This window comes from Labrus bergylta, chromosome 2, assembly GCF_963930695.1.
Source record: "Labrus bergylta chromosome 2, fLabBer1.1, whole genome shotgun sequence".
Lineage (NCBI taxonomy): Eukaryota > Metazoa > Chordata > Actinopteri > Labriformes > Labridae > Labrus > Labrus bergylta.
The window spans coordinates 31,915,772-31,928,080 of record NC_089196.1 but is presented as its reverse complement, the minus strand read 5'-3'; the positions used below and the strand labels follow the sequence as shown (position 1 = coordinate 31,928,080).

The window sequence follows — 12,309 nt, the reverse complement described above, 5'->3', positions numbered from 1 at the left end:
AAATATCTGAAAATTGACAGCAAGAAAACAAGGGCTGAAATATTGATAAAATAAAAACACATTTGGTACCACTTTTAGTTTACAAGTTTTATTTTAAGTCAGAGATGATGCTTTGTGGTGTATCCATGAATTAAACGGTATTGGAATATATCTTTGCTGCCTCGTATCCGTTTATCAATGTTTTTCATTTTTGGCTGTAATCATTCTAATGTAACTGACTTTGTCAGGGAAGTGTACAGAGTTTGGAGTTCTTCATGCTTATCGCCGCCACAGTGGCGAGCAGTATCCTGCCTCGTGACGAGCTTCTTCAACAGCATATGGAGCTCAGCGTAAATTCAGACAGGAAGACTGGTTATATTCTTTCACTCATTCATTCACCCGTTCACTTTAACCTAAACCACTCCCCCTACTACGTCCTCTGTCTCCCTTCTCTGGTGATCAGCTGTCATGGGCGTTTTCTTCAAGTGATCAAGCCGATGCTAACCAGATATCTAGGATTTCTGCGAACTGCTTAATGCCCCTCAACCTGTACCAGCAACTCTACGTCCAACAGCATCACAGTTTTAATAAGAGTGGCAAGTGAAAACTGTAGGTGACGGTTCTATCAAGTCAAATCACTATGCTGTAGATAGGATCAGAAACCGATGATCAATCAAAGTACAGTTTCATTTAGGAGCTACGATTTAAATTCCAGCAGTTGTTGCAACAGTTACATAAAGTTTCAATGCTAAGCCAATCATCCTATTTTCTCAGGGATGTAGACATCCCTAGGTTTTGGGGGGGAACTTCACTTCCAGATAGTCAGGGCAGACTACAATCTAAGCATTTAATGCAAAGCGGATATTTGAAACATGACCAGATAAGTCTTCCGTAAAATGTAATTCTGCCGTCAGTGAATTCCTTCACGGTTACCGTATGGCCTGCTTGTTGTACCCCGGCATTCATTCCAGGTAAATAACACCCAGTGATGAACTCAGCTTCGGTCATGAGTCGGTATAAGACCAATTCATTTATATGCTTTTACATGTGGCAGAGTTATACTGGAAGTCAGAGGTATACAGGGTGAACAAGACAGGAGAGAGCACGGTCCCCTGTGGTGCTCCGATGCTGCTGACCACAGTGTCAGATGTGCAGTGTATTAAGATTGCTGTACTGTCATATTCTGCAAAGCACTTTGTGCATCTGTCTTGAAAAGTGCCCTACAATTAAAGTATTATGATTATATTATTATAGATATCTCAGGATTCATTTCCATTCCCGCTTAGAACAAAATGACTTTGAGTGTATCTGAGATTAAAGGGGGTGCAGCTACAGTGATCGGCAACAGCAAAGGAAAAGTAGTGTAGGTGTTATGAGTCCATCATGTGGTCCCAGCTGAACAGACAGGTCATGAGCACCTGTCATGACCATCCCATCATGGATGTAGTGAACACGATCTGAGTCACTGTTGTCATTTGTAAGTTTTGATTACTTTTTAAAAAAAATGTTATTAATGTTTTAACTCTTTTTTTTTTTGAGTCCATTCAATTGAGGGTGCAGACGTTTAAAATGAGGGTGCAAAAGTTTGCATTGCAGCCTTATTTTAAATGTATGAACCGGGCCTGCTCATATCGTATCATACCATGTCATGGTGTGGATTTTAAGGACATTTGGAGCGGTCTCTAATTATTTTCAATAAAACAGTAGGGAACACATGTTGTATTTAGCATCACTAAAAAGTCTCAAAGAAGAAACAAGTGAAACAATAAACTGGTCGGCCATTTTTGAACAATGAGAAAACATGCAAGTCATGTTTTTATGTCTCTTTACATTTTTATTTTCCACTTCCCCCCTCCTTCATCAAAGTATTAACACATGCACATTTAATCATTCTGTTTACTGAACACTCCTAAACACAACCACTAGAGGGCAGCTCGATCTCTTCAATAACATCAGCAGCTCTTTCTGTTTGCATGCAGTCTGATGTATGCAGAGTATGTTTGTGTTGTTGAGCATATGCACAGGCACAAAGTATTTACTCTGAACTCTTTGGCACTGATCATATCTTTACTGTTCATTATGAGTCCAGGATCTGACTTTAATTACACCCAGTGAATAATGTATCTCTTTAAAAACCAAGAAAACCACAAAGTAATCTTTAAAAGTTTGATTCAGCCCCCTGGAGAAATAGAAGTTCACGATGTGTTTGTGTGCTTCTTTTTTTTAATTCCTCCTTCTGTGTCCTCTCATACTCCGACATCAGACATATATGCATGTGATCCACTTGACAACCTTTGTGTATTCGTCTGCTGCTGCCAGACTGAGGGTGTGTGTGTGTGTGTGTGTGTGTGTGTGTCCTGAAGATACTGAGACATCAGCGATCATCACAAAGCCTCGACCTGATCTCACCTTTAGCATAGAGACAAACTTCGGTCAGAGGAGTTCAACCTGCCTCTCAGCAGTGTGATGTAACTTTAAGGCGTTAAATGTAAATCCCTCTAATCATTTTTCTTTGTGCGTATTCGCTGTGAAGATTGTACTCAAAAATAAAATGATGGATAAGGAAAGAGATGTCAATGCATGAAAAGCGGTTTGACGGATGAAATACGATCAGAACATGATGATGATTAGAAGCAGCTTGAAACTAAACTAATCTGTTACTGATGCTCTAAGTTGTCATGAAATGTAAAGCATAGATTTTTAAAAAGTATTTTGAAGAGCAGAGAAAAAGAAACAGAAAGGTCCTCTGGAGTTGCCTCACATAAAGAAGGATAGGATAGGATAGGATAATACTTTATTGATCCCCAGAGGGGAAATTCGGGCGTTACAGCAGCACAGACAAGAAAGCTCAAATACACATTAAACAGAATAGATAAGATAAATAAAAATAAAAATAAAAAATAAAAACAGGGGGTATATACAGTACAAAAATGAATGTTGAAGTTAACTGGGGGGAATTGAGAATTGAAACAGTATTTGAAGAGAATGACAAGATAAAGTGATTAGTGATGATTAAAGTGACTTGGTATGAGAAAGTGTCAAATTAAGAAAAAGAGACAAAACACAGAGTTTTCACAGTCTTACATTTCTGTTCCAGCTGTGAAATGTGTCCTCTAAACCAAACACAGCCTCAGCCATAAAAACAGAACTTGTAATAACAAAGAACAATATTCAAATCACTCAAAAATGATGCAATTATTTCAACTGAAGATCAACTTTTGACCAAGACAGCAGCGTGTGCACAAAGCAAGGCCACCGTCCATATTTGATGAACCATAAAACTTCAAATAAAAGCCCATCCCAATTTAAGGTCTTGTTCCCGTTACTAGCCTTGTGTTGCTGCACATTTTGACAGATGAAGGCAGGTCTCAGTTAGAGATATGCAGGGTGGAGAGACACACAGTACACTTAAATATTCTTTCTGGCTGTACAAATTGTTAGAAAGTGGAATTGGAGGAAAAACCTACGACGTCATAAAATCAAAAAACATTTAAAAAATGTGAAAATGTATAGATAGTTTACTATCGTAAAAAAAACCTACATTTAGAGTTTTTTGTACTTAACTTCTTCCACTTTATACTTCTAATACATCCCTACACTTTTTTTTTTTTGGTGGGGGGGTTCTGGTAGTTCTTATTACACTTCCAAGCTGATTAAAAACTGTCTGATTATTTGATGGGCTGAAAAGTTTTTTTAAATATTAGGTCAGAGAGTAATGTAGTTTAATTTCACTTCTCCTTTAATGAATTTATTGTTAATGCTGCTCTGCTGCCCCCCAGTGGCTCTATGAGGAAGTGACCAAACTATAGAAATACTGTATTTGCTAAGTTATTCAATGACAGAAAAATAGAACAAGTTCAAAAGTATTGTTTTATTACACAAAATGTTAAACACGGTAGAATTATGATTAAAAAATGCTTATAAAAATCAACATTGATATGAAATATCAACTTTAAATCTGCTAAAAACATAGAAAAAACATTTTTATATATTATTGAATAAAACAAGAAGATGAGAAAACAAATATTTCTGTCTTGAAATTTTCAAGAAAATTGTAATTTCTCACAAATGTTTATGTGTGCATACATTTAATTCAGCATTTTCTGACCAGCTTTGCAGGTTTCACTGTAAGTTGTGTAACAGGGTTAATAACAGCATTGTGGCAAATGTTTGACAAGTGCTCGTCTGTGTGTTTTAAGATGTTGTTCCTCTTAAAATGAGGCATGAGCAGTCTTGTTTAACGGAGCGGAGAGTCTGCATGTGGTCATTCAGCCCCGTTCTGCACCTTACGGCAGTTACAGATCATGAGAAGGTAAAACAAGTCACAACATTTACATTATTCAGAATGAAATAAGAGCTCTGGTCCCTTACTTAAATAAAGATTATGTTTAAAAAAATCTTAAAAATTAATAAAAAGGCACATTAAGAGGCATGTTACATACAGTACAAGCTTCCTTTGTAGAAAAATGACTTTTTAAGCCCTGATCAACTATTAACATATGTTTGAATTTGGATAAGTGATAATAACACACTGTCAGAGAGAAGTATAGCTTGTTGTTGTTTGCATCATTTTAAGTCATGTTTAAATCTTTAAAGGAGGCATGTGTGACATTTTAAATAAATAAAGCAGAAATCAAGTATAACCTCTGAAAATGTGTCTCTGAGTCATGACTGTCTACAATGAGTGAGAAGCTCGAGTCCCGCCTGCTGTACTGTTGTCTGAGTCATGGACAGGACGGCCTTGTGTATAAAAGCTGTTTTAGTCCAGGACTAGAGAAAAGAAGAATAACAGACTCACTGATTATTTGGATGTCACGTAAGTCTTTAGATCTCGCTCATTCTGTGTCAGTTTATGTGCAATATGAAGCTACAAGCTAACTACAGGGTGCTAACATTAGCATGCTAACACAACAATGCAGCACACAGGTGATTTCAGCTCCAGCAAAGGACAATTTTGTCCGCTGCTTGCGCTTAATGGTGTTTAATTATTGTGCGTTCTAATTCATAACTCCTTTGTGTGAACGTGAGTGGAGAGGAGTTGGAGGTGTGTCTCTGGAGGAGAGCGGAGGCTTCAGAATAGAGGAGGTGTGGCCAAACAGAAGTTTGTTTTGGTTTCATGCTGGAGCTCAAGGGCGACATCTACTGGATCAAAAAGTCGCACATTCTTCCTTTCAGGGTTTAATTCTAAATTCTTTTCAGCAAAGACTGTATTTTTTTTTATAATTCATAGTTTTATTTCTTTTTCAAAACACTCGTCCACCACTTATACAACATCAATCTACAAACTCATCACATAAGACAATGTACACTACAACATACAATAATAGACAATAGACAATAAGGTGGTTGTTCATTTACAGAAAATTCAATCATATAACCTACTTTCCAAGTATTGTCTTATAAAGTTCCAGGGTCCTTCATCTCCACGGTCAAACTCAGAGAGACAATAAATCCATGAATTCTTTTAACCAATTGTCAATGTTAAAGCAATTTGGTTTACTTACTTTCCAATTCATCATAATAATACGCTTCACTGACAGAAAGGCTAGTGTGATGATTCGTTGTGTGAGCGTTGACTGTATGTTTCTTACTCTAATGCCAAGAAGGCAGACTAGAGGACAGGGGGGTATTTTTACTTTCACAATAAAAGTCAATCTTGAGATAACCTCATTCCAAAAACAGTGCCACAAGTGGATCAGTGTTCCTGCCTCACCACAGCCATGCCAGCACATATGTGAGAGGGAATTATCTTTAATCTGGTTGGTGTGATGTAAGTCCTATGTAAAATTTTAATTTGAATAATTTTATATCTTACACATTTAGATAAGGCTGTTGTGTTTGGTCAGGGACATGCTCAAGTCTCTCTCCCATTGGTGTTTGATGGAGGAGAAGCTGTCCAAGGAGGCAGCACAGACTGAATGAAAAGATGGGCAACACGACAGCTTCCCAAAAGTGAAGCCAAATTATTTGGAGGTCCCCCTACTGACTGCTGGCAGTGTGGGTCGAAAGCTCCGCCTCCTCCATGTGAACAGATGGGACAAACTATTAAACCAAAATACATCAAACATGGTTTCTGTCTTTAAAGTTTGTTCTTATCGTGCTCATTTATGTTCACGTGTTCACTTTTCTGAGAGGTTTAGTTTTATGTATTTGTTCATGATGATATGAAAAAGGGTATCGCGCCATATTGACAAATGAGGCTCCTGCAGCACTGAGTGCAACGGATCATCAGAGTAGAGGAGTAACAGTGTGAGGAAATGTAACAAAAACTAACACCAGAGACCTTGAACTTCCCATAACCCTGAGTGTCTGTTTCAAACTGACACTAGAATCTGTTCTGCTGTGGGACCGAACCCACCTGCAGGCCTTTACCCCCGATCCCCACATACTCCGTGCACGCCATTGTTTTGCCCCGCCCCACTGGATCTGTTTCTGGAACGTGAGCGCAGCGGAGAGCGGCCATGAGGAGTACACAGGAGAACTACAAGATCACGCGAGACAATGCAAACAACAAATTGATTTGTCTTTTGACGTAATGTTGATAAAGTGATGAAAAATACGATCGTGAGTCCGTCAATTGTGTTTTATTTTGAAATTGATCCTATGCGTTTCCTTGTCCTACTTCCTGTCCGGGTTGTCATATTCTGTCCAGCTTAACGCGGGCCTGCAGCATATTCCATCAAAAATAGACTCTACACAGTAAAATCAGCAGTGTTGATACAACACTTAAAGAGTCAATTTTAACACTGAGTCAGAGAACATATGGTCCCTATCTACAGAGTGTTAAAGTAACACTCAACGTAGTGTTGAACTTTCAGAGTCAATTCAACTCTCGTAAGAGTTAATATTCTACACTGAGAAGTGTTAATCAAGTTTTACACTACGAGGGAAATAACACCCCTAGTGTAACTTACATTTGACACTGAAGGAATTAAGTGTTAATCATAATTTACTCTTCTAAATCAACTCCTTGAGTGTTAAAACTACATCACACTCAGTGTTGATTAAGAAATTACTCTCAATACATCATTTTTAAATGACTCCTGCCAGTGTAAAAATATAACTGCTTTTTTACTCCCTTTAAGTGTAATTCTTAAATACAATTCAATTGCATATCTTTCCATGCCCAAGTAAGACTTAAACAACTTAAAGTGGGAACAACAACACACAATTATATCAATTTCTAATAGAAATTTATTAAACACAAACATTAAATCCCAAGGTTTAATCAATTTTAAATAAGTGTCAATTTTCTTTTTTCATGTGCAATAGCATTCTGACAATGTGTTACATCACAACATGTAAACATTTTTAACAAAAAAACAAAAAGGTATTTACAGACAACACAGGGAGGATGCAAGACAGCAGGATTACCTCAGCCAGTCAACAGATAACTGTTTATTTCCTGAATGGTGACTATCAATACAATGACTGACTTTTTATTAAGTATTTCAGTTGGAGTTTAGAAAGAAAACTTCACAACAGCCAGATTTTTTGGCTATCTTACTGGAGTCATCCTGCTACTTTAAATATCCTCCAGAGAAAATGTCTGCAATGTAAACAGAAATACAAAAAAACGCTGTCAAAATTGCTTTGACACTAAACACACTGGTCAAAGCTGCATTAATGACAATATGGAACTACAAAAAGGGAGGAATCTGTTGGTCCATATGACATCTGCACATCCACTGGTTTGATGTAGAAAAACTCTTGAACGTCAAACACCTTAAGCACCTGGACTGGCTTTAACAAGATTTTAAATGCATGGTAATGTTGTTGTGAAGCATGTGATTGTAATTGGTACCAAATACGTAGTGTACCTTGAAGAGTTCATCAAAAGCTCCAAGAGAACTGGTTGACTTGCATGGTATGACCTGTTTGTCCAGGACGATGAAAAACTCATGGATGGTGCTTCTCTTCATCCCGACGGCAAGTAGATAGGGCTGAGTGATGCTCTTGATGGCGTCAACATTCCTGGAGGCTTGTTCCACTCTGAAGATATAAAAATGTGTTTAGATTTAGATTAAATGCTTGAATTAGATTTAATAGGTTTAAATATCTTGTTAGGTCTTGATCGCTTAAGGTACAGTATATAAAAAGTGTTTCCAATTCTCTAAGATATGAGATAATTTAAGCTATGTTTTTGATGTTATCTACTTTTACACAAGAAACAATTTTATACATAAGATACAAACAAAAGTAAAATGGACAAGCAAAAATCAAAAAAACTTTGTCATAATCAAAGCTACAATACAAACCTTCTTGAAGACGACGAGATGCTTCTCAGCTTGAGATGCAGACACCTTGCCTGGTCTTTTACGGCCTTGGGCTGAAGGTGGAATCAAGTGGAGGAGGAGGATAATGGAGGAAAGATCACTGTCCCATCCTATTAACAGAAACAAATTAGCTTAATTTTATATGTTTCTATAAGCTACAATTCAAAAACATTGCTTTAAAGCTACAGCTGAACAATTAAATAAATCTACCAGAGGCAAGGGTGTCATCCATTTCTTCTTCATCTGATGCAGCTTCTGCACAATAGATCAGCTCTGCAAGGTCGCTTGAGGAAGGAAGAGACTTACTCTGCTGTCATTGCAGCTTCAACTACCTGTAAAAGGAACAGACAATAGTCATTTAGAATAAAATAATCTTGGACAATTGACAGTAAACACACCTAATAAAATTAACAATCAAAAAAAGGGCGAACCCTAAAGGAAGCTGTAACTTACATTTTTGGCATCATCATCTGCCCTCTGCCGTTTTCTGGCAGGGCTGACATCTTCATCCACGGTGATTGTATCATCAGAGCTGCAGGTTGAAAGTTCCAGGTTGACTGTGTCATCAGAGGCGGAGCGTTCAAGCAGTGAATTGCTTACGACAGTAAGCAGTGGACTAGCAGATGGAGTTGTTCCTGGGTAACAACTGGAGGAGGCTGTCCCCTGGAAACCTAAATGAAGTTCAGGGCAGAAAATTGAGAAGAAAAGCACATGTACACAACAATAAAGTGTAATTTAGTCAAGATTTCATGGACTGCGCTGAAAGAAATGGGAATCAGAAGAGAGCAAGTCTACCGTTGTCAAATCTGATAGTAAATACGCCAGCATTGGGTTGCTGTGCAACCTCTTCAAAGACGTTTGCATCGATCTCAGTTCCTGTCTCGTCAAAAACTCTGACACCTTTGGTGACAGGAGGGATGGAGAACTTTGTGAAAGCTTTGGGGAAAAAACACAAACAGGGAGACACCTGATATGAAATGCTTTAGATATAATATAAGGTATACCCCTGCAACCCCCTCAGTGATACCGTTAGTACATGCTATGCTAATCTGGTCACACCATCTATCCTACCAAGTAAAAAAACAGTGGTCTCTAGATGCCACACTGATAGGGGAGAAACAAAACTTAACTCAGCTGACCAACAAAAATCAGCCCTCGATTACTGTGAATGAGATATGTAGACTATATTAAATTGATACAAAAATGTACAATGGTGTGTGACTGATGGCTTACCAGAGTTCAAGAACTCATTCAGGCTGGGTTCACTGATCTTGACATACTTCTGTTCGTTGTGGATTTTTGTTTTAATCAACATGGTATCTCTAAAAACAGTGAAACTGAATCCTTATAATTATCTACAACACAAAGACACTGACAGTAACATCAGCTACACTAGAAAGGCAAATTGTATTGGTTGATTTGAGATTTAAAAATACAGTAATAAAAATTGTCAAATATAACATTTACATCCCCAAGACAATGTGGAATTTCTGAGGTTAGAAATCACAAACAATTTTGACTTGTAAACAAAGATAAATACTACTATTAACTTGTAAAAAAAATGTTTCTTACCATCACCAGATTATAGCACTGAACAGATAAAAGAAATCTGGAAAACAAAGCAGAATCAATCATTCCATGAATTAGTTAAAGGAATAAAGGTAAAGTAATTTTGCCCCTGATCATTTCTTCAACACAAACCACTGCTTTGCTCAACCTGAGCGTTTTCTCATGCGTCTTTGGTGGCCAAATTTTCAATTTCAACTAACAGTCTGTATCTCTCAATTCTGGTCACAAAATATTACAACATAAATATTATAGTCTAGTGAGTAAATCAACAACAATTGTTTGATTCCTTTCTTTACTTGTTGTTTCCTATATTATATTAAAAATCCTCAAATCATGTGCATGTACATTATGTGCTGTTATGTTAAAAGGAGAATATAAAAGTTCCAACATTAGTGTTCAAAAACCTTAATAAATCAAATAAACTTGTCTCATGTAAACCGCGTTTTTATCACAGACTTTGATAATCAGGCGAGCTCCCCCCTCCACCACCAAAGTATCTTCAGATCAGATGAAGGGAATACATTGGAGAAAAACCATATCAGTCTATTTCTTTTAATGTCTTATTTCTGACAAAATTTAGTTTATTTAGGGAAATAACGCTGATGTGTTTAATCAAAATAAACGTTTTATTAACACAGCAAGACACAGAACTAGAGAAATATTCAACTCTCCATCGCATCCCGTGTGTGCGCCGTCGGCAGCCCGTGTGTGCGCCGTCGGCAGCCCGTGTGTGCGCCGTCGGCAGCCCGTGTGTGCGCCGTCGGCAGCCCGTGTGTGCGCCGTCTGCAGCCCGTGTGTGCGCCGTCTGCAGCCCGTGTGTGCGCCGTCTGCAGCCCGTGTGTGCGCCGTCTGCAGCCCGTGTGTGCGCCGTCGGCAGCCCGCGTGTGCGCCGTGTGTGAGAGACCGACGATCGCTCTGACACAGAACGCAGTGGAGCTGTTGCAGTGATAACAATAAACTTATGTTACACCAAAACGTTTACACAGATGAATCGGTGACGTCGGACCTAATAATAGATATGACTTTGATAATTTCTTCGAAAATTTTACACACGCCTTTTTAATTAATTGTGTCGATAACAACAACTGTTGTAGTGTTACTAACAAACAACACTTTTAAGATAAATTGAAACACAATGCTGTCACACATTAGGCAGGGCTGCATAACATTTAGCGTTAGCGTTCACATAATGCTACTCTGAGGAATTAATATTCAGCTAAACCGTACACTAAGACCCAATATTCAGGTGGAGTGTATAATGAACATAAATATTAAGACATCCTAAAACACTGCTTGTGTTGAAATCGAAGATTGGTTGGTAATTGGGAGCAACTTACCGCAGACTTTCAGTCTTTCGACGACAGGAAAATGGCGCAGTGAATCTCCTGGTCGGTTTGAAACACGAGTAGTGAGCGTGTCTTCTCAGAGTACTTCATGGATTTCAGAGTGACTTACTTTTAACACCATGGCCTACTGGAGTACTTTTTTACTCTGTGTTTTTAACTCCACAATTTTTCACCAACACTGGGGTGCATGTTACTCAAGCTGTTGTTAGAATAACTCTGACAGAGTATCAGAACTTTATGACTGCATATTTAACACTGCTGATTTTACTGTGTAGACGCGTATGTGAAGCGGAGCAGAGCACAGTGGCTCTGGTTGCACGCTTTGGAGACGGAGCGCGGCGCTCGCTGTGGAAACACAACGATTGACTGGAGTCACAGCGAACTACGAAGTGCTGGGCGCCGACAGAACACGACGCGCACGGCGTAAGTGGAAATTGGGGGTTAGCGTTTTATCAGAAAGTTAAATGTGGGTTCTGGTTAGCACGACTGGTCTTCAACCTTCCTAAAAGAGCACATGTCACTCCGCTGTTCATCTCCTTACACTGGCTCCCAGTTACTGCTCGCATCAAATTTAAAACTCTGCTGCTCGCTTACAAAACAGACACAGAAACGTCTCCTCCTTACTTTAACTCTCTGATCCAGGTCTACACTCCCCCCCCCCCCCCCCCCCCTCTACGCTCTGCCAATGAAAGGCGTCTGATCCAACCTTCACAACAGGGTCCTAAGTCTCTGACTAGACTCTTCTCCTCTGTCGCCCCCCGGTGGTGGAATGAACTTCCAAACTCCATGTGATCTGCAGAGTCACTCTGCACCTTTAAGAAAAAGCTAAAGACCCAGCTCTTTCATGAATACCTACTAACTTAATGATGATGGTCTCCATATTATTGATGATGATGATGGTAATGACGATGGTTTTTGTTTGATAACGACGACTTATAAGATGGTTTCTATACTGATTAGAGCTCTCAAGAACTGCCCTCAATGTTGTGCTTTGCCTCTGGTCACTTCCTGTCAGCACCTGTGTGTCCAATCAGACTCAAAGCTGATCGTTTGCTCTTACTGACATTGTTCCCTTTTTTCTAGATCCTTGCTTGTGTTGTTCTTACTCTCTGATGTACGTCGCTTTGGATAAAAGAGTC

General features: G+C 38.8%; 1 protein-coding gene and 1 long non-coding RNA gene across 2 annotated transcripts in view; one reads left to right on the top strand and one right to left on the bottom strand.

Annotated features, from left to right (window-relative positions):
• Positions 1–12,309, top strand: part of LOC136181105 (protein NLRC3-like) — a 98,250-nt gene that overhangs the window by 50,670 nt on the left and 35,271 nt on the right. The window lies entirely within an intron of this gene.
• LOC136181193 (uncharacterized) lies at positions 7,157–10,285 on the bottom strand. The gene is made up of 5 exons (XR_010667579.1): positions 9,489–10,285; positions 8,709–9,191; positions 8,466–8,587; positions 8,238–8,365; positions 7,157–7,971 (listed from the first exon to the last, which is right to left on the bottom strand). It is a non-coding gene; the product is annotated as an uncharacterized lncRNA (long non-coding RNA).